At 36.7% G+C, this 27,905-nt stretch overlaps 1 protein-coding gene across 9 annotated transcripts in view; it reads right to left on the minus strand.

Moving 5' to 3' along the window:
* Nucleotides 1-27,905, minus strand: part of MAPK10 (mitogen-activated protein kinase 10) — a 339,249-nt gene that overhangs the window by 269,241 nt on the left and 42,103 nt on the right. For 2 of the 9 annotated variants that reach the window (XM_007999142.3, XM_037986464.2), the window contains exon 3: nt 19,079-19,171. The exons of 5 other annotated variants lie outside the window; for them this stretch is intronic. The gene's annotated coding sequence lies outside the window, so the exon portion shown is untranslated. Of the gene's footprint in view, nt 1-14,781; nt 15,534-19,078; nt 19,172-27,905 lie in introns of those variants that run through there. 2 more of the 9 variants (XM_073017471.1, XM_073017472.1) reach the window with 2 other exon arrangements.

A 27,905-nucleotide genomic window follows, 5' to 3' on the forward strand; every position in this document is an offset into this window, starting at 1 on the left:
CAGTTATAGCATTACAGTATGGGATATGTTATATGATAAATTATGTTTCTATGTTTCTATATTTATATTTATAATTATGTAAATCACATGTATAGCATAATATGTTGTTATATAATCATATGCCATGTTGCTATATTCCAAAAATATTATACTAATATTATATGTATATGTTATAATGCATTTTATAATTGTATAATAATGTTATATCTATTATATCTATTGTTGTTTACTTTTATATTCTTAGAAAAAGATGGTGATGGTTTGGAGTAGGAAAGTAGCTGTAGAAGGAGAAATACTCATTTGAGGTAAATATTTTGAAGTTAGACCCAACAGGATTTGCCAATGAATTTTCTGTGGGATGGGAGAGCAAAAGAGGGCTCATGGAGGAATTCTAAGTTTTAGCTTGAGCAACTATGTGAATATGATGCCATTTCCTGGCGTGGAGAAGAATAAGGTGAAGCATGTGTTGGTAGTGAGGCTAAGACTTGATTTTGGACATATTAAATTTAAGATGAGTATTTTGACTGTATAGATGAAATGGTAAGTGAGCAACTGGATATACAGATCCAGATTTCAGAGAAGTCAAGGTTGGAAATACAAATTTAATTGTGTTTGGCCACAGGATAGGATGAGCTGAACAGGGAGGAGAGTGAGAAAAAAAGAATTATGATGCCTGAGCTCTAGAATTCTCCAACATTTGAAAATCAAGAGAAGGAGAAACCAGTGAAGGAGCTATGAGCAAAAGAAGAGGAAAGCTGAAGAGTGGCCCTGTGGTAGCAGAGTGATCTACTGTGACAAGAGCTGCTAAGAAGGACAAATAATATGAGAATTGAGAACTGACCACTGGATTCAACACGTTCTTCCTTCTTCTAAGAATGCTGTTTCAGGTGTCCATATAGATGGCAACCTCTCTTTCTTCAGGTCCTTACTCTAAATTACCTACTTGGTAATACTGGCAATGGTCAATCTATCAAAAAGCCAATCCGCTCTTCCAGTTACCTCTATCCCCTTTCCCCGCTGTATTCATTCTCCTGAACTCTTTATCATTATGTAATAAATTAGGTGTTTTGCTTATTTATCTTGCTTATTATCTATTTCCCTCATTAGAATATAAAATCCATAAAGAAAGGGTTTTGGGTCTCTTTTATTCATTGTGACTTCATCAGTACTTAGAATGACAGCTGACTCCTGACTAGCACTCAGCACTCAATAAATACTGATTGAAAACATGAATTGATGAATAAACAAAGCCACCATTTACTATATTAGATGTAGCAGCCTTACAAACACCTTTTTCTTTTCGTTTTTTAATCAAAGCTTACCTCTGGCCATAGATTCATCTTCCTCTAGTGAAAAGCTAATATGTAAAAGGAAGCAGATACTTGCATATATCTTTAAAATGTTGAGACTAGCCTGCTAAAAAGCTACCAGACATTTTGTAAACCATTGTTTTAGACTTTTATGATGCAAGAATATATAAGGCAGGGTCAACATTCTCAAGGAACGCTCAGTCTGGTGGTGACTGAAGACTTGTAAATAGAAAAGATATAATACAGCATGGTAAGTGCAATTATACGCAAGACCACTGGAGGCCTAATCAAGTGAGTAGATAACCAGACAGGTGGAGAACCAGGTCAGACTTCACCTGTGTATGACAGCGAAAACATCAGAAAACTTCTGAACAAATTAAGTCATCTGTTCACTAAATATTTATTGATCATTAGCACCATATTCAGCACTGATGATACAATAAGCAAAAGAAACACAACCTCTACTCTTATGGAATTCAATCTAGCTTGGTAATCTACATTGTGTAATACCAGTACAGTGCTTCAGAAGAGCAGCTGTTGAAATGTTTTACAGGTCCTGAGTCGGCCAATGCCTGGTAGCTGTGCTACACATCACATCAGCCTACCCTAAGGCAACTATACAATGTTCTAATAAATGCTTCTTAGGGAAAAGACCCAAGCATGCCCTGTCTCTGGTCTAGTGGTTACCGAAAAAGTACAAGGTTTTATTTAAGCAAAGTAGTCAATGGAGCTATACACATTTTTTTTTTAAAAGAAATCCATAGAGCTTTGGCATTTCAAACTGAGACATGGCACTAAAAAGCTAGATGCTACTGATGAAAAAAAATGTAAATCATACCATAGCATAAATTTCTAGTTTTTTTAGATAATTCATTTCTAAGCACTGTCTATTTCCTAGATAATTTACATTGCATTGATATTTGCTAACTTCCAAACTGAAGGGATTCCAAGGAACTAAATGCCCTTTGATTAAAAGAGGTTAAGGGAAAAAAAGACTCATTTTGCATGTGCTAATGCTATACATTCCTATAAAATACAATATTTGGGAGTCAAGTGTAAACCAATTTGTGAATAGTCATGTAACTTTTTCTGGATAATTTCATAAATTTTTGTACTTACAGTAGAAGGTAATTCCAGGCAATCATAATGATTCCCTCAAGAAAAAGGACCATTACATTGGACTTTCTCTCACATCTTTCTGAGCCAGTGTTATTTCACTAAGTGAGCCCATGGAGACAGAAACTTACTTAGATTTTATAGCATCGCTGATTCTGAAGAGTATTTATAGGAAGTTCACCAATTTATCAAGAACCCTGCAAGGTTTTCAATATTTTTCTAGTTATTAGAGTAAGAATACTTTTTAAAAATAGTATCTGGTATTCCATTTCCATAAAAAGTTAAGAGGAACATCTAGAAATGTGTGCAACTGAGTGATGTCCAGAAAAATATAATGTATTGATTTCAATGGCTGTTAACAAAATATAATACTTCTCTCTATATCTCTAGCACAGATTCTTAAGATGATGAAGCATAATCCTCATTTCCTTCTGTCAATGACATGTAGGAAGAAAAAACATTTGGGTAACTGAGTGAGGAAATTCCTGGGATCAACTGTATCTGTGGTATAGAAATAATAGCTGTGGGCTGGGCACCCTTTAATCCCAACATTTTGGGAGCCCAAGGTGGGAGGACAGCTTGAGGTCAGAAGTTTGAGACAAGCCTGGGCAACTTAGCAAGACCCTGTCTCTACAAAAAATTAAAATAAAAAATTAACTGGGCGTGATGGTGTCTGCCTATAGTCCTAACTACTCAGAACGCTGAGAGAGGAGTATCGTTTGAGGCCAAGAGTTTGAAGTTGCAGTAGCTATGATTGCACTACTGCCCTCCAGCCTGGACAACAGAGGGAGACCCTGTGTCTAAAACAAAACAAAACAAAGAAATAATAGATGTGTTTTGAAAAGTGCCTACAAGTCAAAGGGCGAGGACAGCTTTGGCCAAGGAGATGATTTTGAGTGTGTGAGGGCCAATTAAACCACTTCAGAGAAAGCAGTGGTGGTCTGTGGTCTCATAACTATTTTTGCATAACTCATTATTGTTTCTGTGTCCAGGCCATCAGGCTACACCCCTCCTCTTATGAGAAAGGTACAAATGCATAAAATTAAGTCACCATGAGATGTTTTGTCAGGAACGCTACTAGCAGAGTACTCATCTACCCTAAATGTTTTTCTCTCCACATCTACAAATACAACTATGTCTATAGTGTAAACACATCACATTAAATAAAATTCACTGAGTCTTCAGAACAATCTAGCATTTATTTTACATCCTCTGTTTAAGAAGGCAATAAAAATGTGGATGTAGTCATATAAAAATAATAATAATAACGTTCCAAAATGTCCCCTGGAGTTTCAAACTTTGAGGTACCTGAAAATACCAAATGTATAGAATTATTAACTCCTTGTGAGTTCCAGGTAGCTTAGGTATTCACAGTACTTTGAAGAAATAATTTAAAGAATGTCCTCTAATAATTATGAAAAGGAAGAGAAGACTGCCTTAAGCCTGTATCTATTTGGTCAGGTCCACTTACTCTGCTGGGTTGAAATCAGAGCACAGAGCACTTCTTTAGAAAGGGTGTAACTTGCATCCCATGTCTGATGTGGCAGCATTACTAGTAACCCTGCTTATACCCCCTTGACTTTCACCTCTGCACTAGGAAGGCTGCTTACTGTCAACATCTGAGAATCTCTCTGTGTTAGGCCATTCTTGCATTGCTATATAGAAATACCCAAGACTGGGTAATTTATAAGAAAAGAGGTTTAATTGGCTCACGGTTCTGCAGCTTGTACAGGGAGCATAGCACCAGCTTCTGCTTCAGGGGAGACCTCAGGAAACTTACAATCATAGCGGAGGGCAAAGCGGGAGCAGGCGTTTCACATGGCAGGAGCGGGAGCAACAGAGCGCACAGGAGGTGCCACACATTTTTAAATGACCAGATCTCAAAACAACTGACTCACTATCGAGAGGACAGCACCAAGAGGATAGTGCTAATCCATTCACGAGAAATCCGCCTCTATCCAAATACCCCCCACCAGGCCCCACCTCCAACATAGAGGACTACATTTCAACATGGGATTCCGAGGGGACATATATCCAAACTATACCGCTCTGCCCGAGGACTTTTCTCTGACCACAGGGAACATGTGCAACCAGCATGCAGGACAACCCAGAAGTGAGGAGTTAACACCCACAGAAGCAACTCAGCAAATGCTGGCTGATGTGTCCGCGGACATACACCCAGTTTCTTTCCTCATCAATGTGATTAGCTCCGAGGTGTGCTGTATAGGAGCTCCCAGAGTTCCTTGGCAGGATGGGGCCCTAGGGTTTATCTGGTGAGTGAGTTGATAATGTGCTGTTTAGTGTCTTCTTTCCCTTCCCTCTCTCACTTCCCCACTCTTCCACCCATGTTTCCTGGGATCACCTCCCAAATGAATTGCTCTGCACTTAAATCCTTGCCCCTAGGTTTACTCTGAGATAACCCAATTGGAAACTCATGGGCAAAATTTTTGTTTCCGTGGTATATTGGTTTTTAAGTGTGGGCCTGAGTTTACCTATAAATATAAATAGGTTAAGTTGTGAAAGGCTTTTTATTAGTTTGGCAATCAAAAGTTCTACTAGAAACCTCTGTTTCTACCCATGAGGGATTAATAGCCCAGAGAATTGCTCTCCTACTGTGGAAAAAAAACAAAAAACAAAAAACAAAAAACAAACAAACAAAAAAAAAAACTACAGCAATAAATATTTTCTGACATTGGACAACAGCCAGAGCAAAATTGTGTTCTTTGAACGAATGAAAACAAATTATCCTTATACTTTCTCCAAATTGTTGCCTGGAAGCAGCTCTAAAGTCCTAGGATAGGAAAAGCCTAACAGAACTCAGTGGTCTCATGGTCACAGCAAGGTAAGGAGAGGAGAGACCAGGGAGGCTGAGGCAGCCAGAATTCGCAGGGCAGAATACGAGAAAGGACACAGCCTGAAGAGAAAGAGCTCCGGAAACCTGGATAGAAACCCCTTCGAGGCTTTGGTTGAGTACTGATCAGCAGAGACCTGGTTTGAAACCCCACTAGGCTTTGGAAAGAACCTCCTGAAGCAATTTGCAGGGCTCAAACCAGGCTAGTAGAGTTTGTCATCTCACCAGCCAAAGCGGAAAAACTGGTGATCCAGGGAACTTGCTAGAGGCCTCAGAAGGGTATCACCTGTGTGGTACAGCTAAATAAGGCCTACATCAAAGCCTGCTCTGCACCTGCCAAAATAAAGCATAAAAGCAGATTTGAAAATGTCAGCACGATCCAAAGCGGTTTAATTATGTGTTACGACAAAGCCCAACACTCATATCCTCCTGACTTTCACTTCCATATTATGAAGGAACAAAACAACACAGTGTTTGTTGTTTAACCCCCTCAGGCCCCAGGCCCTCTGCCTGGAGGATACTCTCCCAGATCTCTATTTTACTTGCTCCCTCACCTCCTCAGGGGTGTACTCAAATGTCCCCTTTTCAGCGAAGCCCTCCTTGACCACCCATTTAAACTTGTATTCTCCTCCCTACTCCTTAACCTCCTTCCCAACTTTATTTTCCTGTGTAGAATTTTATCATTATCTAACTTGCTCTACAGTTTACAGATGTAATTTTTTTGTCAGCGTCCCTCCCCTACACTATAACCTTCATGAGGGCAGGGGTTTTTGTTCCGTGTTCACTGCTATCTGATCAACATCTAGAGCAATTCCTAGCACATAATAAATGCTTAACAATCATCTGCTGAATAAACATTTTAGAAAAATAACTGCAGCTCCAATGTGTACTGTCTACTATGATACAAAAAAATAAAAACATGGTTTATAAAAATATGTCACAGCATTTATTATGGTATCTTCTAGTTTCATACATGTATTTATATGTGAATATATATAATATATAAATATATATATTTTACATATATATATATTTATTCTCTATATTTCCCTTCCCCTTTTCTCTCTTACTAATATCCCAAGGGCTATTTTTTCCCTCACCTGCTCAAAGCAGAAAACAAAGCAAAGACTCAAAGACCCTAGCAGAGGCCAGGCACAGTAGCTCACGCCTGTAATCCCAGCACTTTGGGAGGTCAAGGTAAGTGGATTACCTGAGGTCAGGAGTTCGAGACCAACCTGGCCAACGTGGTAAAACCCTGTCTCTACTAAAAATACAAAAATTAACCAGCCTTGGTGGCAGGCATCTGTAAAACCTGGGAGGCGGAGGTTCCAGTGAACTGAGATCATGCCACTCCAGCCTGGGCAACAGAGTAAGACTCTGAGAAAGGAAAGGAAAGGAAAAGGAAAAGGAAAGAAAGAAAGACAATAAGAAAGAAAGAAAGAAAGAAAGAAAGAAAGAAAGAAAGAAAGAAAGAAAGAAAGAAAGAAAGAAAGAAAGAAAGAGAGAGAGAGAGAGCGAGAGAGAGAAAGAAAGAAAGAAAGAAAGAAAGAAAGAAAGAAAGAAAGAAAGAAAGAAAGAAAGAAAGAAAGAAAGAAAGAAAGAAAGAAAGAGAGAAGGAGGGAGGGAGGGAGAGAGGGAAGGAGAGGGAAGGAAGGAAGGAGAGAGACAGGAAGGAAGGAAGGAATGAAGGAAGGAAGGACTGATTTGGGTGCAATGCAAACTGTGTTTTTGGTTTTTTTTTCTTCTTCCTGAAGACTGGTTAAGACTGGATTTGTGGGAAAGAGGAGAAAATTCAGCAGTGACTAACAAAAAAGGAGGAAGGGTTGAGGCCTCAGAAGTGGGAGGATAGAACAGAAGTTCCCTTCTGAGGGAGCACCCAGGAGATGAAAGGAACCAATCCTGGGTGGTCCTGAACCAGGCTTATCAACCCCTGACAGACAAATGGAGAACTTCTGTGATGATGGGACATGAAAAAATATTTCACCCTTTTGATAAAATGGAACCACCAGATAGAAGTAAGAATATTTCTGTTAGACGAAATGTTTTTAAAAATATGTATGTAGGAAAAAGTATAAAACAGTATTGACTGGCAAACATAGAACTGGAATGTAAATAAAAATTTCTTTGCCCTGAATAATTTAAGTGGCATGATAAAACTCACGCAACAGATTGGGTAAGAGAAGGAACCTAATCCACTCTAAAAAGAAGAAAAGCACAGCAAAATTCTCATTAGAGTTAGAATTCTTAATAGTTCCTATCTACTATTTAATTTAATCATAGTTAATGATGATAATTTCTTACATTTTATGCATCTGATGACCCTAAATGTGCATTTCTCATGATTCCTTAAAACAATTTTTGTGAATTCTATTCCTAGGACCTTCTGCTTTCAGAAAAATCAGTGTCTTCTATTCTTTGTATTGGAGGAGATCCATCTGTTCACCTGCTAAGCAGTGGTTATCAAACTTCAGCGTGCATCAGAATCCTCTGGAAGGGTTAGACACGGACTGCCTGGCCTGCCCTCAGAGCTTCTGACGGGTAGGTCTGGTGTAGGACCTGAAAATTAGCATTTCCAACAAATTCCTAGGTGAGGCTAGTACTGCTGGCCAGGACTACCCTCTAAGAACCACTGACACTTAACATTGGGGATGTATTTTCAAGAATTTCACACCATCTTTCATGTTAATTGAATGTTGTTAATTGAATTTTTTTGTTTTTAAATCTGGTTAGTAATTTGTTAGTTTTACAGTTACATAAAAACTATAAGCATAAAGATGTTATATAGAGTGTTTGTTTGTTTTGTTTTATTTTGTTTTTTGAGATGGAGTCTCACTCTGTCGCCCAGGCTGGAGTACGGTGGTGCAATCTCGGCTCACTGCAACCCCTGCCTCCTGGGTTCAAGCAATTCTCCTGCCTTCAGCCTCCCAAGTAGCTGAGATTACAGGTGCCTGCCACCAAGGGGGGCTAATTTTTGTATTTTTAGTAGAGACAGGGTTTCACCATGTTGGCCAGTCTGGTCTTGAACTCCTGACCTCATGATCTGTCTGCCTCGGCCTCCCAAAGTGCTGGGACTACAGGTGTGGGCCACCGCGCCCGGCCTATATGGAGTTTTATGTCTGTACCCAGTTAAATAATTTTACAATAAAAATGATTATTAATGAGAATTTTTTCCTATAATTGGCTCCAAATACAGTATTCAATGTTATTACCCAGACGATTTTTCCAATCTCTACGCTTTCCTTTTTTCCCTATATCTCAGCAAGAGTGATAGATGTAAAATATAAATCTGGTCATTCATTTACCTCTGGTATCCTTTTCACTGACTCCTTCTCTGTGTCCGGATAAATACTAAGTTTCCTAAGATGGCATAGAAGATCTCTCATGACCGGCCCCTGCTTATTTCTCCAGGTTCATGGCTGACATCTCCTCACCTCCACTCCTTTTATCCCACAGTATCTTGGAACACTTGTGCTTCTCTGTGTTTCCATTTGCATCAGAGCCTTTGTCTGTGTGGTCCTATCTGCCCAAACTGCTGCTCCACTTACCTCATTTGACCTGCTTGATTCTATGTTTTCTCTAAGACTCTTGGATGTCCATTACTCTCGAGTCTCTGCTAACCCCCTGTGGTCCTCAATATGTACCTCCAAAGCAATCCAGATTACCCAGTCCAATACTCATCACACTCTACTTCAATTTCCTATTTTCTTGTTTGTGTTCCCCAATAGTTTGTAGAAAATTCCAGATAAGGGGCTATGACAATATTAATTATTGAATTCCTCCCCAAATCCTGGCATACAAAAGATACTACTAAACTTTTTAAAAAAAATAAGAATGACATTCAATAATTGAGTAAATAGGTCTGAAGTTTCTATTATTTTTAAATAAACAAAGCTACTCTCATATTAACCACGACTGTACCCTCCTCTAGCCATCAGGAAGGCTAGAGTACTGAGCTTCAGGAAACCACTGAAGCCAGTTCCTGATGATGCCCTCACTCTTTGCAGACAATGCTACAAGCACTTGAACTAACAACTCCTCCACTTGTCTCCTGCTCAGAAGCTCCATGAAGGCAGACTGTCTCACAGTATCTCAGTGCCAGGCACATAGCAGCCACTCAATATTGGTTGTCTATCTTATATTTTGCCATTAGTGTGTAATCAGAGTTAATTCAGACAGTCAGTGGATATTTGCTCCTGAATTCTTGGTGACTGGCCCAGATATAACTTTTACCATTCCATAACTGTCTTCTATTATTTTTGTTCTTCTTCTTCCTTGTACTCAAATTCCAAAAACTTAAAGCAGATCATGAGCACAGTGGTTTTGATTCAGTGCTCTGTAGAGAACCAGGTAGGAAGGCTGGGAAATGGTTTGGAAAAAATTGAGGACAGAAAAAGTAGAGAGCTTCCTGCTTCTTTTATTTCCCCGATGAAGCTGACATTAATAGTCGGTGCTAATGTAACCTCTAAATTTCTTTTTATAAGAAAAGAAACCTGAAGAGCTTGCCTATTATTGGAATACTTGTGAGATAGAACCTTCTTGATGTGTGTCTAAAACTTGAACCAACTTAGTGGTACAATAAATAGTGATTAGACTAAAATAAGGAAATTTTGTTTTTCAGAATAAAGGCAGTAAAAATAATGCCTTGTTTTGCAACTTTAAGTATGTGAATATTCATGAAAGCAAACTTTTAAAATAAACTTTAAATAAAAATTAAAAGGAAAAGAGATTACAGACTTGATTTTTGGCAACATATATTTAACTCATCTTGTTACACTGTGTTATGGTCTGAATGTCTATGTCAACCCAAAATTCACATGCTGAAATCCTAAGCCCCATAGTGATGATGCTTTTTCAGAGCTAGGGCCATGAGGGCAGATTCTTCATGAATGGGAATTAATGCCCTTATAACAGAGTCTGGAGAGAGATCCCTTCTTCCTTCATCAGGTGAGGTTACAGCAAAAACATGCCTGTCTAGGAAACGAGACCACGCCAGAGGTGGAATTTGCCTGTACCTTGATTTTGGACTTCCCAGCCTACAAAACTGTGAGAAATAAATTTCTGTTATGTATAAGCCACCCAGTCTATAGCAGTTTATTATAGAGGCCCAGACATACTAAGATATTTTGTACATTTATTATCCAAATTTCCTTTCTCTTGATGAATCAAGACTAGTCACCTAAAGGCAAAGACTAGAAATTACCGTGTTATGCTATTTACAAAGAAAGCATCTGGGAAAAAAGATTTAATTATTGTATTTGAGAGCAGAAACACTTCCCATAATCACTGTTTATGAATTTGCTAAACTTGAATATTATATGGTAAACCGTATTTACATCTTTTAAGAGAGACAATAATACATTTCTTATTTTTATTTTTATTTTTTTTGCTTTCTTTTTTTTTTCTTTTTTTTTTTTTTGAGATAGAGTCTCGCTCTGTCTCCCAGGCTGGCGTCCAGTGGTGCAACCTCCACTCACTGCAACCTCCGCCTCCCAGGTTCAAGAGATTCTCCTGCCTCCGCCTCCTGAGTAGCTGGGTTTGCAGGTGTGCACCACCACACCTGGCTAATTTTAGTATTTTTAGTAGAGACAGGGTTTCGCCATGTTGTCCAGGCTGGTCTCGAACTCCTGACCTCAAGTGATCTGCCCGCCTTGGCCTCCCAAAGTGCAGGAATTACAGGTGTGAGCCACCACGCCTAGCCTAATACATTTCTTATAAGAGGTTCTGAGGGTTCATTAGTTTATATTCGTAAAGAGCTTTAAAAGTGAAATGCTTCCTTCCCTTCTTTAAGTGTCACTGAAATCATTAACAAGTGATGATCAGTATTCCCTTCTTAATGTCTTAGAAAAGCCTAACTATCCAATGCTGTGCAATTACCTTTTTCATGTTAGAATTCAAAATTTGAGCCCCATATTCATGCATTAAAATGCTCACTTATTGTTTTAAAATACCTATATTATCATTTAGATCAATTTGAGGTTTTCAAAGAAAAAAAAAATGCCAGTTCTTAGAATGATATTATTAAGACTGTCAAGTCACATTTGCTTTATAGAATTTGATGTAATACACAAATACCCAACTTAAAATTCCTGATCCATGAAAAGGTTTTAGAACAATACAAAATATTTATTATTTATAGAGCAGCTTCCACTTTCCATGTGCTATATTTGTAGAGCATTCCTTGCATGTCTCTCTTAAAAGCAATGGGATCATTAAGATTGATTATTCCTGGAACTGGATTTGCATATTTGCTTTTCCCTGGAATGTGGAGCTACCGGTAAGATAACTATGTACCTATAAGTTCAGACACTGATAGCAAAGACTGAGTCTCTCTCTCTCTCTCTCTCTCTCTCTTCATGACAACATCTTGACATTCTGAGTTCTGGGGAAGAGAGATCAAATTGGTAAAGTATATAAAAAAAAAAAAAAAAAAAACAAGCTAAGCCTAAGTGGGGACAGAGGGAACAGTTCCAAACAGGAGACAAGGAGGGCATAGGGCATGATTCTGAAGGGTTTTGAGCAAGTTTCATAAAAAGCTGAATTTCTTAACCATGGACATTTTGTGCTGAAACAGTCTTTGTTGTGGGGGCTCTCCCATGCATTGTAGGATGGTTCACAGTATTCCTGGCCTCTGCCCACTAGAGGCTGGTAGCACTCTCTGCCAACCAAAAATGACTCCAGATATTGCCAAATCCCCAGTGGGAGGAGTTGGGCAGGGGCGGGGCAGACAAAATTTTCCCCAGTTGAGAACCAGGGCTAGCATTTGGCACAAGGAAAGGAACATTGGAAATGTCTTCCTAAAACTACTACTGGAGAAGGCTGTCTTCTTCACAGTGAAAGTTCTGCGGGGGATGGCCAAGCCAAGAGTTAGAAATGGCAAAAGATGCCACCAAAAGCTATTATTAATGGATCCACTAGCTAGAAAAAAATAAATGATGAGAAGAGCCACCTTTGAGCAGTGTCTGCTGAAAACAAACACTTGGAGCCGCCACAGCCATATGTAATTGTCAACTGAAGCTCCATGTCATATACTTAGCAGTAAGCTGTTATCCTCTTTAATGAAGGGAAGAGTCTAATTGACTTCTTCCAGGAAATTTGATGGGCTTAAATACCAGAAACTCCTTGCTGAGGATTCATTGAGTTTCATTTAATTCATTATATATTTATTGAGCACTCAATATGTGCCAGGCTCTGTGCTAGCTGTCAGAAATACAATGATGAAAACGTCTACCCTCAAGGAACTTATGCTGCAGACAGAAACAGAATTATAACAAGTCTGGTCCTCAAATGTCTGGTATAGGGTATGATCCAGTCCCAGTTCTCCACACTGATAACCACGACACAACCAGAACTGTAAAAAATCACAGTATTCCTCTTTTTTAAATAGCAAAAACTGCTTAGCTTTTTTCTCTATTCGAAGGCTTTAATTTTTTTCTCTCATTTTAAATTTCTCAGCCATTTCACTGGCATCTCAGGCAGCTGCTTTTTCTCCATCTCAGAACAATCAATATATGAACATTTTTTAAAGCAAAAAAAAAAAAAATCCAGTTGCAATTTTATTTTTCTGCTGGCATACATGTGCACAATCTTTTGAATTTACATGATGATGCTAACCAGCCGAAGTCAGCAAGCCTTTGTGAAAAAACAGTTGATTCAATGATGGCAGCTGTGCTGTCATTTCTTATTTAGGCCCAGCTGCCTAATAATAGCAAGGTAAAATTATTAATAAATTACTAGCATAGCTAGTTAGAGAACGTACAATCTAATTACATATAGTTTTAAATTCACTACAGGCAAAATGCTCACTACTTTTCCACATATGATTCACAGTCCCGTCTTCAGTGGCATTGAACCACAGCCTTTGTAGACTACTCATTAGTATTCAGGATAAGAAACAATTGCTTGGAACAGGAAACACAGAAGCCAGACATTTGGCAACATCACACAGAGTTCACTGCTGAAGTCAACTGGCGAAGCGACGCTGGACTGACAGAAATTGGCCTCTGTTGCTATGGAAACAGCAGTGAACTGTGTTGGTAAATAGTTTGAGTTCTCTCACCTGCCGGGGCATAAATTCAAAATTTACTGCTGATTTTTAAGTCTACTATTTGTAAGTGGCCTATTTAGGGAGTAAATACTGGAAATCATTCTTTGCTTCAGAAAAATCATCCAAACCTTTGCAAAAACATCTGAGTCTTAAGGTATCCAAACACAATTAAAAGTAATTGTGCAGAATACCTGACAAAAGCCAGTCTATCTATTCATTCTAATGGCTGCCTATTTTGCCAAAAACTAGTTCCTAAAAGTACATAAATAAAATAAGAATAAAAATGGTAAGGAAGTGGAGGTAATACTAATCCCCAAGAAAAAGACTTTTCCAAATTCACAGTGAGGATTCATGCCACTGCTTAATTTTATTTCAAGCGACATTTATTTTAAATTTCCCCCGTCCTCACTCATAGCAAAATGAGCCAAGTCAGGCTGCCTCCTGTCCACGTTAGACTCAAACATCCCATTATGGGAATTCCTCTGTCTGGATAATTATAATCATTATTACCCCTAAATTATAAATGCATAAAGTATGACAGAAGAAAAATGTCTTGACTGCAGCAGTTCAGGAAAACAGCCATAGTGCAAGCCTCTAATTCTCAGCTCTCTTAATCCACATGTCTCCTAGGTCATTCTGACTTCATTAAGCTTCTTCCTTCAACTCTTTTCGATTTCATGCTAAATTATATTTTTCCATAAAGTCTACAAGTGAAAACGTCATTTTGGTTTTTGCTCTAAGAAACCAATTCTCCCTTATCAACAACTGCTAAAATAGTCCCATTACCCTTTTCTGTGACTTCTACTTTCGTTCATCAATAAGCATTTACCAAGGAAACCTCTATAAGTCATGTGCTATATGCTTGGCAAAGGAAGAAGTGATATAAAGATGAATAAAAAATGTTTTCTGCTTTTAAAGATATAGTCTAGCAGGAAAACTAGAAAGAGATAGATAGATAGATAGATAGATAGATAGATAGATAGATAGATAGATAGATAGACAGACATAACAATTTGATAAACACAGTAGAGAAAGTAGACTAAAAGTACAATGGGAACACTGTGAAGAAAAAGCTAATTTTGCTTAGGGAAATAGAGAATGTCACACTGAGAAGGTGGCGTTTTCACCATATCTCAAAGGAGTTTTATATGTGGTAGTTAGAAAAGGCAGGTACTGAAAAATAATTTTCAAAAAGTTGAAAACGTTGCTCTCATTCACATATAAAATAAACACGTGTCAAATATTTTATCTGACTTACAGAGATTTATAACCTCTACTGGACAAAATTCATTTGCATTAGTATTCATATTGCACTAGTATATTAGTATGAACAAAAACCATTTGTATTGCTACAGATAAGAATCATCTGCACTGCTATCAGTTTTCTACAACTTAACTTCTACCACTACCAAATCATAGAATAGTCCAGTCGATAGAAAGTCAATCAACTCCACACATACCTATGGAATCAACAGGCCCCACAGGATCTTCTAGATAGCACCCAGTTGTCTTTTCAGTCCATTTCCAAGTCTTGAACAGTTTTTTCTGGCAGAAGAAATAGGCATTCCAGATTTTGGGGAAAATACATTAAAAACAAAGAGATCTGGAAAAGTAAGTATTTGGAAATGGCTAAAAATGAGGCAGTAGGAGGAAAGGAAAGTGAATAAAGTCACGGAAAGAAGTTAAGTTTACACGGGAATGGGAATTTGGGGCCAAATTGTGAAAGATCTCATGTGCCATGCAAGCGTATAGACTGTCCAAAAACAGCGGGAAGCCACTGAAGAATTTTAAACCTTCAAATGTCAAGTTAAAAGATGTTTTTTGTTTCCTCACCCTTAATGCTTAATCTATTCAAATCTGCATTGTCTACCATTGTGGCTTGTTTTGGAGTATTTCTTAATTTAACATTAAATTTCTTTCTGTTTGTTTTCTAGACTGTAAAAATGTCTCCATTTCTGATATGTTTTTTTCACTTATTCAAAGCCCTTAATTCCTCTAGTCCTCTTGGTTATCTCATGACGTACTTAACATGTTGCTATTCTTTTTTCAAATGTAAGTTACACACTTAACTTGTGAAAATCCAATGGCCCTAATTTCCACTCAAGGGCATAGCTGAGAGACCACTTATTTTTTAGGGACAGTGTTGTCTAAATTAAAAATATATGGTACTTCTTGATTATTTAGTATTGTGTACCTATATTACACCTGAAGAACATTAATATTTATTTTACTGAGCCTTTTTTCAAATATTTTTTAAAATTCTAACCCACTGTTGATACACATTTTATTTATAATAATGTGATATATAATATATATTACTTATGTTATATCCCTGTTAGTTTCATATCAAGAAAAGACTTCCATCCATAAATGCTAACCTAGTAAAGAATCATGTAGACTTTGGAAAATTAAAGCAATTCTTACTGTATTGTTTTAAGATTATTCCTCTGAGAAAGCTTATGTTTCCATTATATCAGACTTAGAATCATTTTCAATAACTAAATGATAGTCATGTACTAGAATTAAAACTATTAAAAATCAAAGAAAAGGTAATCCTGAAATATAGTGGTATGGCGGAACAGATATTTCATTTTTCTAAGTTTTAATAAAAACAAAATCAAGGCCGGGCGCAGTGGCTGTAATCCCAGGACTTTGGGAGGTTAAGATGGGGGGGATCACCTGAGATCAGGAGTTCGAGACCAGCATGGCCAACATGGCAAAACCCCGTCTCTACTAAAAATACAAAAATTAGCCGAGCATGGTGGCCAGCACCTGTAATCCCTGCTACTTGGAAGGCTGAGGCAGGAGAATCACCTGAACCCGGGAGGCAGAGGTTCCAATGAGCTGAGATCGCACCACTGCACTACAGCCCGGACGACAAGAGTGAGACTCCATCTCAAAAAGAAAAAAAAAAAAAATCAAAACAGACAATCACTTTCTTTTTAAGACAAGCAGGAGTCTATTGTAATACACAGTTTTTTAATCAAGGAAATGGAATCAATTGTCAATGCTTAATATTATCACAATTTAAAATAATACAACTGGCAAATAAAGAAAGAGATAATTTGTTTGATATTATTGGGACTTTATTTTCTATGCACTAATACAGGAATTACCCAACTTTTTACCAAGATGCTCTTAAAAATAATTGAGGACCCAAAAGAGCTTCTATTTATGATCATTATATCTATCAGATTTACTGTATCAGAAATTAAGCTAAAAAATGTTTAAATATTAATGTAAGTAGCCACAATAAACCCATTAAATATTAGCAAAATTAATGTATGTTTTTAAAACACTACATGTTTTAAAATGTGTGAGAAGAGTGGCAGTGTTTTATATTTTTGCAAGTCTATTTAATATCTTCCTTAACAGAGGATAGCTAGATTCTCATTCAATCTATTGTGATATCACATATCATGTGGCCTCTGGAAAAATTTACTTTACATTTCTGAAAGGATGAGCATGAAAAAGGTAAATAGTATTTTTGCAGTATTATGAAAATATTTTTTGCCTTGCACATTTCTTGCAAGTATCTCAGAGACTTCCAGGGGTCCCCAAATCATACTTCGCAAACAACTGCACTAATGTATTCACTCGAAACTACTTTGAGGGAATATGTCCATAAGCAAATCAGTTGCATCAGTTTGAGAATTCCGAAGACATTATCTTACATTAGTCTTAAAATGGTAATTACAGTGTAGTGTGCCCAGAAATATTATAGAAAACAAAATACACACTATAATACATTATAATTTTCTCCTTCAATATAACAAAATGAAAAATAGATTTCCTTAGAGGGAGAATCAAAGAAAAATGTGGCATATATTTGCTGTTCGTTTGGGATAATTTCAGCAATTAAAAACAGATTGAACTCTAACATTTTTCTCACATAGCCTTTACCCATTAGATGAAAATCTTGCCATGAAGGCCACGAGCACTAACGCTACAGTAATAATTACTCTCTATGTGTGCCCACATTTATATGTAGTCTCTGTGGAGGGAAATATCTCACTTTGAATTCTGGGTATTTTTACATGGCTGAGATAAGCTTAGAGTCTATAATTCAAGCACGGGTCTAGTGACTTTCTAAGTCTGGGCAGTCATTCAAATTGTAAACCATGTAGCATAAGAAGAGCCAGATGAGTAAATGAAGCATAGTTGGGTGATATACTGGGGGAAAAAAGAAGCAAAACTCAAAGTCTTCTTCTGACTCATGGTGGCATAAATTGAGATTCCAGTTCTCTGAGCTACATTTTCAGAAAAGGTGGTTTCTTGTCCTTTACTTAGAAAATAAATATGTCTTTATATAGTCTACCTTGTAATAGAAGGACTCCATGGGCTCACATTACAGTTTCAGGTGAGTTTTTAATATGCTAAAGGCAGATCTTAGAGGCTTTCTGATTTGTACCCAAGAGGTACCTAGAGTGATGAAAGTTCAATTCCATTCAACTGGCCTAATACTTTTTACAAGTAACTCATACATGTATGCATGAGTGTGGGAACTAGGGAGTTGAACCAGTGTTATAAAATGTGATGTTGATTATAACACAAGAAACTTTAAGAGAAGTGCAAAGGGCTATAGAAATTCATAAAGAAAAGAGAATGCTTTAAGTTGGAGAAAGGAGAAGGAGTTAGTGGTGTGAGACAGACATACCCAGGCAAATAAGATTTTAAAAGGTAGAAATGGGAACCAAGGTTATCCCAGGGGAAATAAATAGCTTTAAAAGAATGTAAAGACAGAAAACAGAAACATACGACTCACATTCAGGAAACTGTGAAGAGTCTAGTTTGGTTGGGACATAGACTTTTGGGGCAAACAGGGGATGTTAATAGGGAATAGTAGAGTGGTGGAATATTGTCGAGGTCCTTCATTTCCAGGCTGAGAAGTCTGTAGTTAATTCTAAGGTGAAAGGGAATCATTAAAGATTTTAGTAGTAGTCTCAGAGTCTTGCATCAGATGGATTTAGAGAAAAGAGCAGTAGGACAACAGCACGCAGCGGTTATCTAAGTAAAGGCAAGAAGCAATGAATGGGTCCTGAGCTCCAGCTCCAGCTGCAGAATTATAGAGGCAAGAAACATTTTCCAAGACAAAACTATAAAGTGAACCAACAGGTAAATATAACAATTAACAGAGAAAGGCCTGCAGAAAGTGACTCCAATTCTGATACTAGTCCATTAGGGAAATGATGATATCATTCATATTAATAGGGAATACAAAAAAAGAGAATTGATTTGGGAGAAGGAAAATGGTTATTGAACATGTTAAATTTCAGAATAGAAGTTAAGTGAGCATTTGAAAGTAGACAGTAGGGGCTGAGACTCCTCTACTTGTGATCTTTGTACATATCTTAATACCTTAAACTTCCAAAGGGGTGGGAGATAAGAAAGAGCTTCTTATCTAATTGAAAAAGAGATTGATTTTTATCATTTCATTTTCTTGCGAAGAATGAAACATCTGGCATTATCCTATATTTCTGCTATAACTTAACATGAGTACAGTCTTCCTACAAGCTGCCACTTTTCTTTGCTGAATTGCTGTCTTGAAGATCAGAGAGAGGAAAAAGAAAAGGGGAAAAAATAAACTTGTAAGAGGACATGATAATTGAAAATCTCTATGCCTCTATTTTTAGATAAATTCCTGCAGGCCATCCCCCCTTTTGCAAGTGAGAATGTGTCTCATGACATGATTTAGTTAAATTATAAATAGCCCATTTAGATGCATCTATCCAAAAATAATACCCACAAACTACTTACCTGATGAATCGTCGGGCTTTTAACTTAGTTTAGAATAGACTGGGACAATGATGCATCTATTCTCTGACCCAGAAGAAAGATTCCCAAAGCTACCTGGGATTTGAAAGAAAGCATACCATTTAAAAATAAATGACCATCTACCTTGTCTGCTAAATTTGCTAATATGAACTGGCATAAGATTGAAGTTATTAAAGCTAACTATTTTGATATTTAAATTGTATTCAGTAAACTTCATTTCATTTCATAATACTAAAAACTCTCAATATGGTGATGAATGAGTTAACATATAAAAAGTCCTTAGAATAGCTCCTGGCAGATAGTCAGGTGCTATGTAAAAACTGCAATCATCATCGTTATTATCACACTCATCAATAACTGAAAACTTGAGACACTGAAATTTCTTCCATGCATAAAACTGAAAAAAGTGTGTGTGTATGTGTATATATATATATATATATGTGTATACATACACACATTTTATATCCTACAATCCTTACATTAAAATGGAAAAAAAAAAATCATTTTAAATGCAAAGTCTTATGGGACAGTATTCTTTGCTGGCACTGACATCTGGCCCCTGTTTTGGTTTTTTTGTTATTTATTTTGTAACTTGCCTCCTTATTTAAAAGCTCTACTACATACTATATAAGTGAAATAAAAAATAATTGAGGCTGTAATGCAGTCCCACATTCCCCACTGATGCTGCTCAGTGTGAATATCTCCGCCTCTCCATTGCTGGGGCAGGCAAACCATGGTCAGATACACAGAACAGATGAACTCTGGCATGCGGGTCTTCTTGACCCCTCTGTGCACAAGCACTGCATCAATATAATAAGGGAAGGAGGCATGTGCTCAGGAAGTAAAGACCAAGGGCTACATTGCCTTCAGCCTCCTGCAGCCTGCATTCAACAGTCTACACCGTAATTGCATTAAGGAGATGCTTCCAGCAATACTGAAGTAATCAGAAAATCAACAACTGGGGCTTTTTCCATTTCTGGCTATAACCTAGAAATCATTCGTGGTGGTTAAAAGTATGCCCCCAGAGCCAATTAGTCTCGGTTCAATTCCAGCACTGCTACCAAGGTGTGTGATCTTGGGCAAGTTACTGACCTCCCTCTTCCTCAGTGACAATTTCACAAAGTGGACATAATAAAGGGATATTCTCCACTGAACCGTCAAGAAGAATCAGAGTTAAGACATGGCAAGAAGTTAAAGCAGCGCCAGCATGTAGCAAGTGCTTAATAATGCAATTTAAGCTTGCAACAGTATGTGCCAGGCCACATCCAGGCCTAAAGATTAAGCACTGCACCACTATCCTTTGAACTGTTTGAGCCTGTGAAAGGAAAATATCTCCGGCCCCCAAAATCACTAGGGAAAACTCAAGCTGGAAACTGCGTAAGGCAAACCTGTCTCCCATTCTATTCAAAGTTATCCCTCTGCTCACTGAGATACATACTTTATCTAATTGCCTCCTTTGGAAAGGCTAATCAGAAACTCAAAATAATGCAACATTTATGTCTCACCTATCTGTGACCTGGAAGCTCCTCCCCCTCTTCTAGTCTTCCTGCCCTTGCTTCAGGATGTCCCACCTTTCCAGACCGAACCAAAGTACTTCTTACATGTACTGATTCACATCTCATGTCTCCCAAAAATATAGAGAACCAAGCTGTGCCCCAACCACCTTGGGCACATGTCGGGATTTCCTGAGGCTGTGTCACAGGCCCATCCTAAACCTTGGCAAAATAAACTTTCTAAATAAACTGAGACCTATCTCCGATTTTCTGGGTTCACAAGTCATATGTTAGTAACATCATTCTAAGCGAATTTGCAATGCCCTCTATTTTGGCTTTTATTCGAAAATACAGAGAATATATTTCTTGAATATGGGTCATCCATTTTTATACCAAGTAATATACAACTGAATGACTTGATGAAGTGTGAAGGTTTCTGATCAATGTGCATAGTACATTGGCTTTACCACCAGTAACTTTCTTATAAGCAACATAAATATGATATTACTATTGTGAAAATACCAGTATATAATGTCAAGGGAGAAGTTGATTCTAAAATTGCTGGCAGCCTTGAAACCTATTGAAATGCTTTACATGCCTAAACTTGAGTCTTATTTTTAATATATAGTTCACTTCCTTGAGACACTATTTATGATGGCTTGCTCTCTGTTATTTTTTTCCTAATTTCTTACTGCGTGATTTAGTGGTTTTTCTTCTCAAGGAAGATTCTTTATTCCTTTCTTGCTGTGGAATGTTTTTCATGATGGCAATTTTAATTATTTACTCCACATCTCCTACTGTGGCATAGGACAGAACACTAGAACATTACTTTTAAGATGGGCCGTTATATAAGTTTCCTGTAAGAGTCCAAGGTCAAAGTCAGACCCACAGATACACAATATTAAGACACCAAATCCCAAGCACTATATGATTACACAGTTTTAAGTTACACACACACACACACCCCCACACCCACACACACACAGCAGAGTCAACCATGTGGGTTGTGCATATTTGTCCTGAAAAACAAACATCTAAGCTAATATGCAAACAAATGTAACACATACTGCTTGAATAGCATAAATGTATTAATATCAACAAAAATGACTCAACATTAACAAAGAAGCTTAAAAGATAAAATATTGAGGAGAAAGTTATAAACCACAAATCCTAGGCTCTCGTCTTATTATTCATTAGTTTTATAGATAATCCAAGGTAAATCTTTACCTCTTCTACGATTCTCAGTTTTTCCATCGTGGCTGTATAACTCTTAATGGCACTGATCTTACATTATAGGATACCTTTAGGATAGTTCTTGTTTGGAATTTGAGGACCTCTACCTTCAACATTGTCACTAAGAAAAACAATTTTTATTATCTTGTGGAGAGCAAATAAGACTTTAAAGGACTGTAACTGCATTTAATTACATTTTGTCAGCAAATGATGACAACTTCTAACTCTCCCTTTGCAGAAATGGTCTACGTATTTAGTAGTTTCTACCCCAAGTATGATGGTAGAAATGGTGAGACTCTTTATTCCGAGGTGTGTTGCCTGCTTCTGGTTACAGAGATTTGGTTATGTCAAAGGCAAGCCCTCTGTCACATGCCTCTCTAAAAAGAGAGTCACACTGGTCACAGGATCCAGAACCCTTGGGGACTACTGAAGAATTCCACTTTCAGGCAAAAGGTAGGAACTGTGAAGATACTGTCTGGGTGTTAAAATCACTGTATTTCATAAGAAACAAAAAGAAAGATCAATCCTTTGATCAGACTCTATCTCTTGTTCTTCTACACCTTCTGTTTTATTATTTTATAAAAGAATCAAAATAGCCAACAGAGGGAAAGCATCCCAAAATGGGGCAGACTCAAAAAAAATATTATTTTGTATACATCCTTATACTATCTGACCATGATTTCTTCTGGAATTAACAATGACAAAACTAATAAACTCACAAGTCAGTACTATGTGCATTCTGTACTAATAAATATATATGGACATAGAATTGGCATCCTTCTTTCATCCTGACGCTGGTTATCCAGCTTAAACACTTCTAGTGACAAGCAGCTTGTGACCACATGAAACAATTTCTTCTATTTTTGGACAGAACTAATGGTTTTAAATGCTGCTCTTTATATTAAACTAACATGGACATCACTAGCAATTCTATTTAGTCATCATAGTAAGTGCCTTTTTGGATCCCACACACCATATTCTAATTTTTGTTACATGTGACTAGTTGAGTATTTTCGTATGTGGAAACTAGTCACATATAACAAAAATTAGAATATGGTGTGTGGGATCCAAAAAGGCACTTACTATGATGACTAAATTCCACATACGAAAATACTCATAGTGTCCTTCCAAGTGCTCCTTATTCACCATACATACAAAGCAACTTATTGGAAATATTTCTGAAACTTGCTGGACTTCTGGTTGAAAGGTGAATACCAAGTGTATTACATTGTATCTGAAATACTGTCTGAAAATTAGAATTCAAACTCACAATAAATTTAAGGTTTTTCACATAGTCCAACCCACTACAATTCTCTCAGAGTTAATGATTTAGGTGAAACAATGTAAAGAGGGACTGCAGGATATTAAGTGATATCTTACAGAGATCATTTCCCAAATTCATGTTACAGTGATTCGTGGTTTAGCTGGAATTCAGTGAACTACACTAGAAGTGTTTTGTAATCAGAAGAATCCAGCATCAGACAGTCCAACCAGACAGGAAATTTATTTGTCAGTCTTATACTTAAAAACGTAATAGTGGAGAAATAGTATTGGGTTGTCTATGTTCAATTTTAGAGCAATTTCCTGGCATTAGTGTAAGGAACACAAAGCTATGTGTACTTTTGGCGTTGATATTATTTAAGCTGGTATTCTAAGTTTATGAGCATAAATTCTTTATTTTATTTTTGCAAGTATATATATGTGTATGCACATGTAGATAAATATGTAGGCATATACATACATGAACATAAATATGTAGGCATATACATACATATGTATATATAAATACATGACTACATATATATACACTTGTATAGATAGATAGATAGATAGGTAGATATACTTTTTTCAATTGATTTATGGCAAAGATGCCACTGCAATGTAGTGAGGAATATGATGGTTCTGCGTCCATTGAATCTGCATTTGAAAAACAAAATAATATGAACTCTAATCTTTCCTTTGACACCACACATAATGGATCACAGACCCAAGTGTAAATGCTTAAAAGGCATCTAGAAAATAAATAAGGGAATTATGTCTTTGAGATAGGCAAATATTTCTTCAAAAGAACACACATAAAAGCAATAATCAAAAAATAAAAGGTTGATATATTGAGCCTCATTAAAATTAAAAATCTTTTGCTGGTCAAAAGCCTCTGTTAAGAAAGTATAAAGACCAGACATGGAAAAATGTTGAAATCTACCTATTCAACAGAGGACTTACAAAGAACTATAATATCAGGAAGAAAAAACAACTCAGTTTTTTAAAAGTGGGCAAGAGAGTAGAATAAGCACTTCACAAAAGAAGACATCCAAGTGGCCAAAAAGCAGATTAAAATATTCTCAACATTGTTTGTCATTAGGAAAATCCAGTTTAAGACCGCAATAAGATATCTATACAACCAGGATAACAACTAACATTTCTAAAACTGACAATAATACCAAGTAGCAACTGTAGCAACTGAACTCAGAAACATTTCTGGTAGGAATACAAATTGTACAAATTGTCACAATAACTTTGGAACACTGTATAGCAGTATCTTCCAAAGCTAAACATACAGGGATCCAATGATCTAGCACTTCCACCCCAGATGTATACACAAGTACATATGTTCACCAAAAGTCAAGTGCAAGAATGTTCAAAAGAGCCAAAACTAGAAGCAACACATATGTTTATCAACAGTAGAGATGATAAAATATATTTGGATATATTCATACAAGGAATCCTACAAGCAATGCAAAAGATCAGACTACAGCCACAAAAAACAGCATGGATGGACTTTACACACATAATGCTGAGTGAAAAGCAGAAACAAAAACAGTATTTACTATATAATGCCATTTATATCAAGTTCAGAATAGGCAAAACTAACTTAGAATGACAGACATCAGAAGAGCCATTGCCTTTGGAAGGTATTGACTGGACGGAAGCCCAAAGGAGCCTTCCAGGCTCCTGGAAATATTCTAGATCTTGACCATTTGGTGGATAGATAGATGATATGGTTTCTCTCTGTGTCCCAACCAAAATCTCATATTGAATTGTACTCCCATAATTCCCACGTGTTGTTGGAGGGACCCGCTGGGAGATAATTTGAATCATGGGGGCAGTTTTTCCCATACTGTTCTCATGCTAGTGAATAAGTCTCACAAGATCTGATGGTTTTATTAGAGATTTCCGCTTTTGCATCTTCTTCATTTTCTCTTGCTGCTGCCATGTAAGAAGTGCCTTTCACCTCCCACCATGATTCTGAGCCCTCCCCAGCCATGTGGAGCTTTAAGTCCAATTAAACCTCTTTTTCTTCCCAGTCTTGGGTATGTCTTTATCAGCAGTATGTCTTTATTGGATTATGGACTAATCCAATAGGTATATACATGTGTGAAAATTTATCACACTGTACATTTAAGATACATGACCTTACTGCATATAACTCAATAGAAATAGAAGTTGTTGTTTTCTGATTACAAAGAGAATATATGCAAGGAAAATACTTAGATATACAACATTAAAAAAAAATCAACCATAATACCATCTAGAGTGATAAGGGAATATATTGATATGCGTAACAAACTTAAGACCATATTACACACCCAATCTTCTATTTCTTTCCTCTTAAAATGAAAGTTTTGTGTCATAAAATTCTCTATGTTTTAATGTCTACAAAGTATTCCAACACATAGAATTATTTTTAACCTATCCCTTATTAATGAACATTTTAAATGTTTTTAATGTTTAAAATACTTTTTAAAAATTCTAATGCTTACATATTTTGCTATTATACATTACAGTAGATGAATATCCCTACACAGTCTTTGATGACACACATAAAATGCATTTGAGAGGATAGAGCTGGAGGTCATTATGTTATGTGAAATAAGTCAGGCACAGAAAGACAAATATCACATGTTCTTATTTATTTATGGGATCTAAAAATCAAAACAATTGAACTCATGGAGATAAGAGTAGAAGGATGGTTACCAGAAAGTGGAAAGTGTAGTAGGGGGTGGGGGGCATGGGGGGAGTGGTTAATGTAATAGGTACAAAAATTAGTTAGAAAAAAATGAATAAGACCTAGCATTTGAAAGCACAGCAGGCTGACTATAGTCAATAATAATTTAATTGTACATTTTAAAATAACTAAAAGAGTTATTGGATTGTTTGTAACACAAAGAATAAATGCTTCAGTAGATGGATACCCCATTTTCCATGATGTGATTATTACGCATTACATGCCTGTATCAAAATATCTCAGGCACCCCATAAACATATACACCTACTATGTACCTACAAAAAAATTAAAAAATTAAAAAACATTTAAATGCATTTCAGAAATGAAAATACTAAACTCAACAATGTAAACATTTTCTAGAGGACTTAAGATGTCGTATATTGTCAAATTACCCTCAAGAATATAGTACCATAATAGTTTTTGCCTGTTAATTTTAATTATGTGTATGTACAGGATTGTTTTCTAATTCAAATAACCAAAATTATATAACCTTGGCAAAGTAGTACATTTTTAATGCTGACACAGACATATCAAGCAAGAAAAATGATGTATACAGAAGTCACTCAACTTCAAATGTAGATTACATTAACTTTTCTTCGAGTAGACTTATTGAAAAAGTATTTAATACTTCTGAGACATATATAGAAATACAAAATAAAGTATTACTTTCTTCCCCGAAAGCAGTAAAAGGTTATATACTTAAGACTCTTTTCTTCTGTGCAAGTAAATCTCTATACCTACTCTTAAATGGGATTTGTCTATAAATTTTTTTTGAAAGGACATCACTGCTAGAGTGGTATCCTCACTAGAAATGCCTCTTTAACAAACATTGGTGCTACTCCCTAATGCTGATGTTATACTGAAATTTTCATTCCTCCAGAATTGATGCAAATCATATCAAACACTACACCATACAACAAAGAAAAAGCGAAAACAAAGGGAAGTATATTAGCATAGCAAATACTTAGCAATACATGACTTACTGCATACACCAAAAATAATATTCACATCTGAAAAAACGTTGCAGAGAGTTAAAGCCTAGCATTTATATACATTTTTTCATTCTAAAGCAAAATGGACCAAACAACTTAAAACCAACTTTTTCTTAAGGAAAGAGAGAGAGTATTGACATATAAACATAAATCTGAATTGGTCATATGACTAATAATATCTATGTACAAATTATCCTTTCCAGGGATATCTCACAGTAAATTCAATAAAATACAATTTCAATGTATGTCTCTGACTCCCTGTCACACGTGCATATACATATGCACAGAAAAACACTACGTATTTAATGTACAGGTGAATTTGCAATTATTTCTCATTGGTCGAAATAAGACAGAAAAGTAAAACATTTCACTTTTATTAAGATGAACAATAATTTATAAGGTGATATGATTTTCATCCCAGGAAAGAAAATGGTCATTGACTAAGAAAGCAGTCGTGGCAGACAGAGATTGGTCCAGGGGCTGCAAATTCAAGTGCCCACAGGGACTACACAGGTATCGTAGATGCATGAGGAAGCTGAGCGGAATCCTGGCAACCTACAAAACACGAGCCATCCTAACAGCATTAGCCACAGTCAGTTGTTGCCATAGTAGAAATGCCCACCTTACGTTTCAGATTTTATCATTTTTCATGAGAAGGAATTTTTTAATGCTGGATTTTAAAAAGCTTCTAATTAATACTTAAATTTGTTGAACCATGTGCGAGCCTTATTAAACATGGACTCATCCCAAAGTAAATCGGTTTGCAATCTCTATCTAGTCCATAAAGGAGAAATAATCTGCCCAAAATCACACAGTAGGGCACTGGCACATCCAAAAGAGGTTTGTCCCTCCAAGAGGTGTGCCCATCCCCACCACCCAGTTTGCTGCATTCTCTGACAAAGTTGTATTCCAAAACCACATTTTGTCACATGTTCTCTGGGGTACCACTATGAATCTGGGCTATTACGGTTTTCCTTTTCTATTAGAATCTCCCTCCTAATCTCAATCATAAAAACTCCAATTAGATCAGCCTCCCATGCATCTGAGGTTCCTTCTCACATTTGTACTTTCGTTCAGGTTCTTCT

The sequence above is a fragment of the Chlorocebus sabaeus genome, chromosome 7 (genome assembly GCF_047675955.1).
Source record: "Chlorocebus sabaeus isolate Y175 chromosome 7, mChlSab1.0.hap1, whole genome shotgun sequence".
Taxonomy (NCBI): domain Eukaryota; kingdom Metazoa; phylum Chordata; class Mammalia; order Primates; family Cercopithecidae; genus Chlorocebus; species Chlorocebus sabaeus.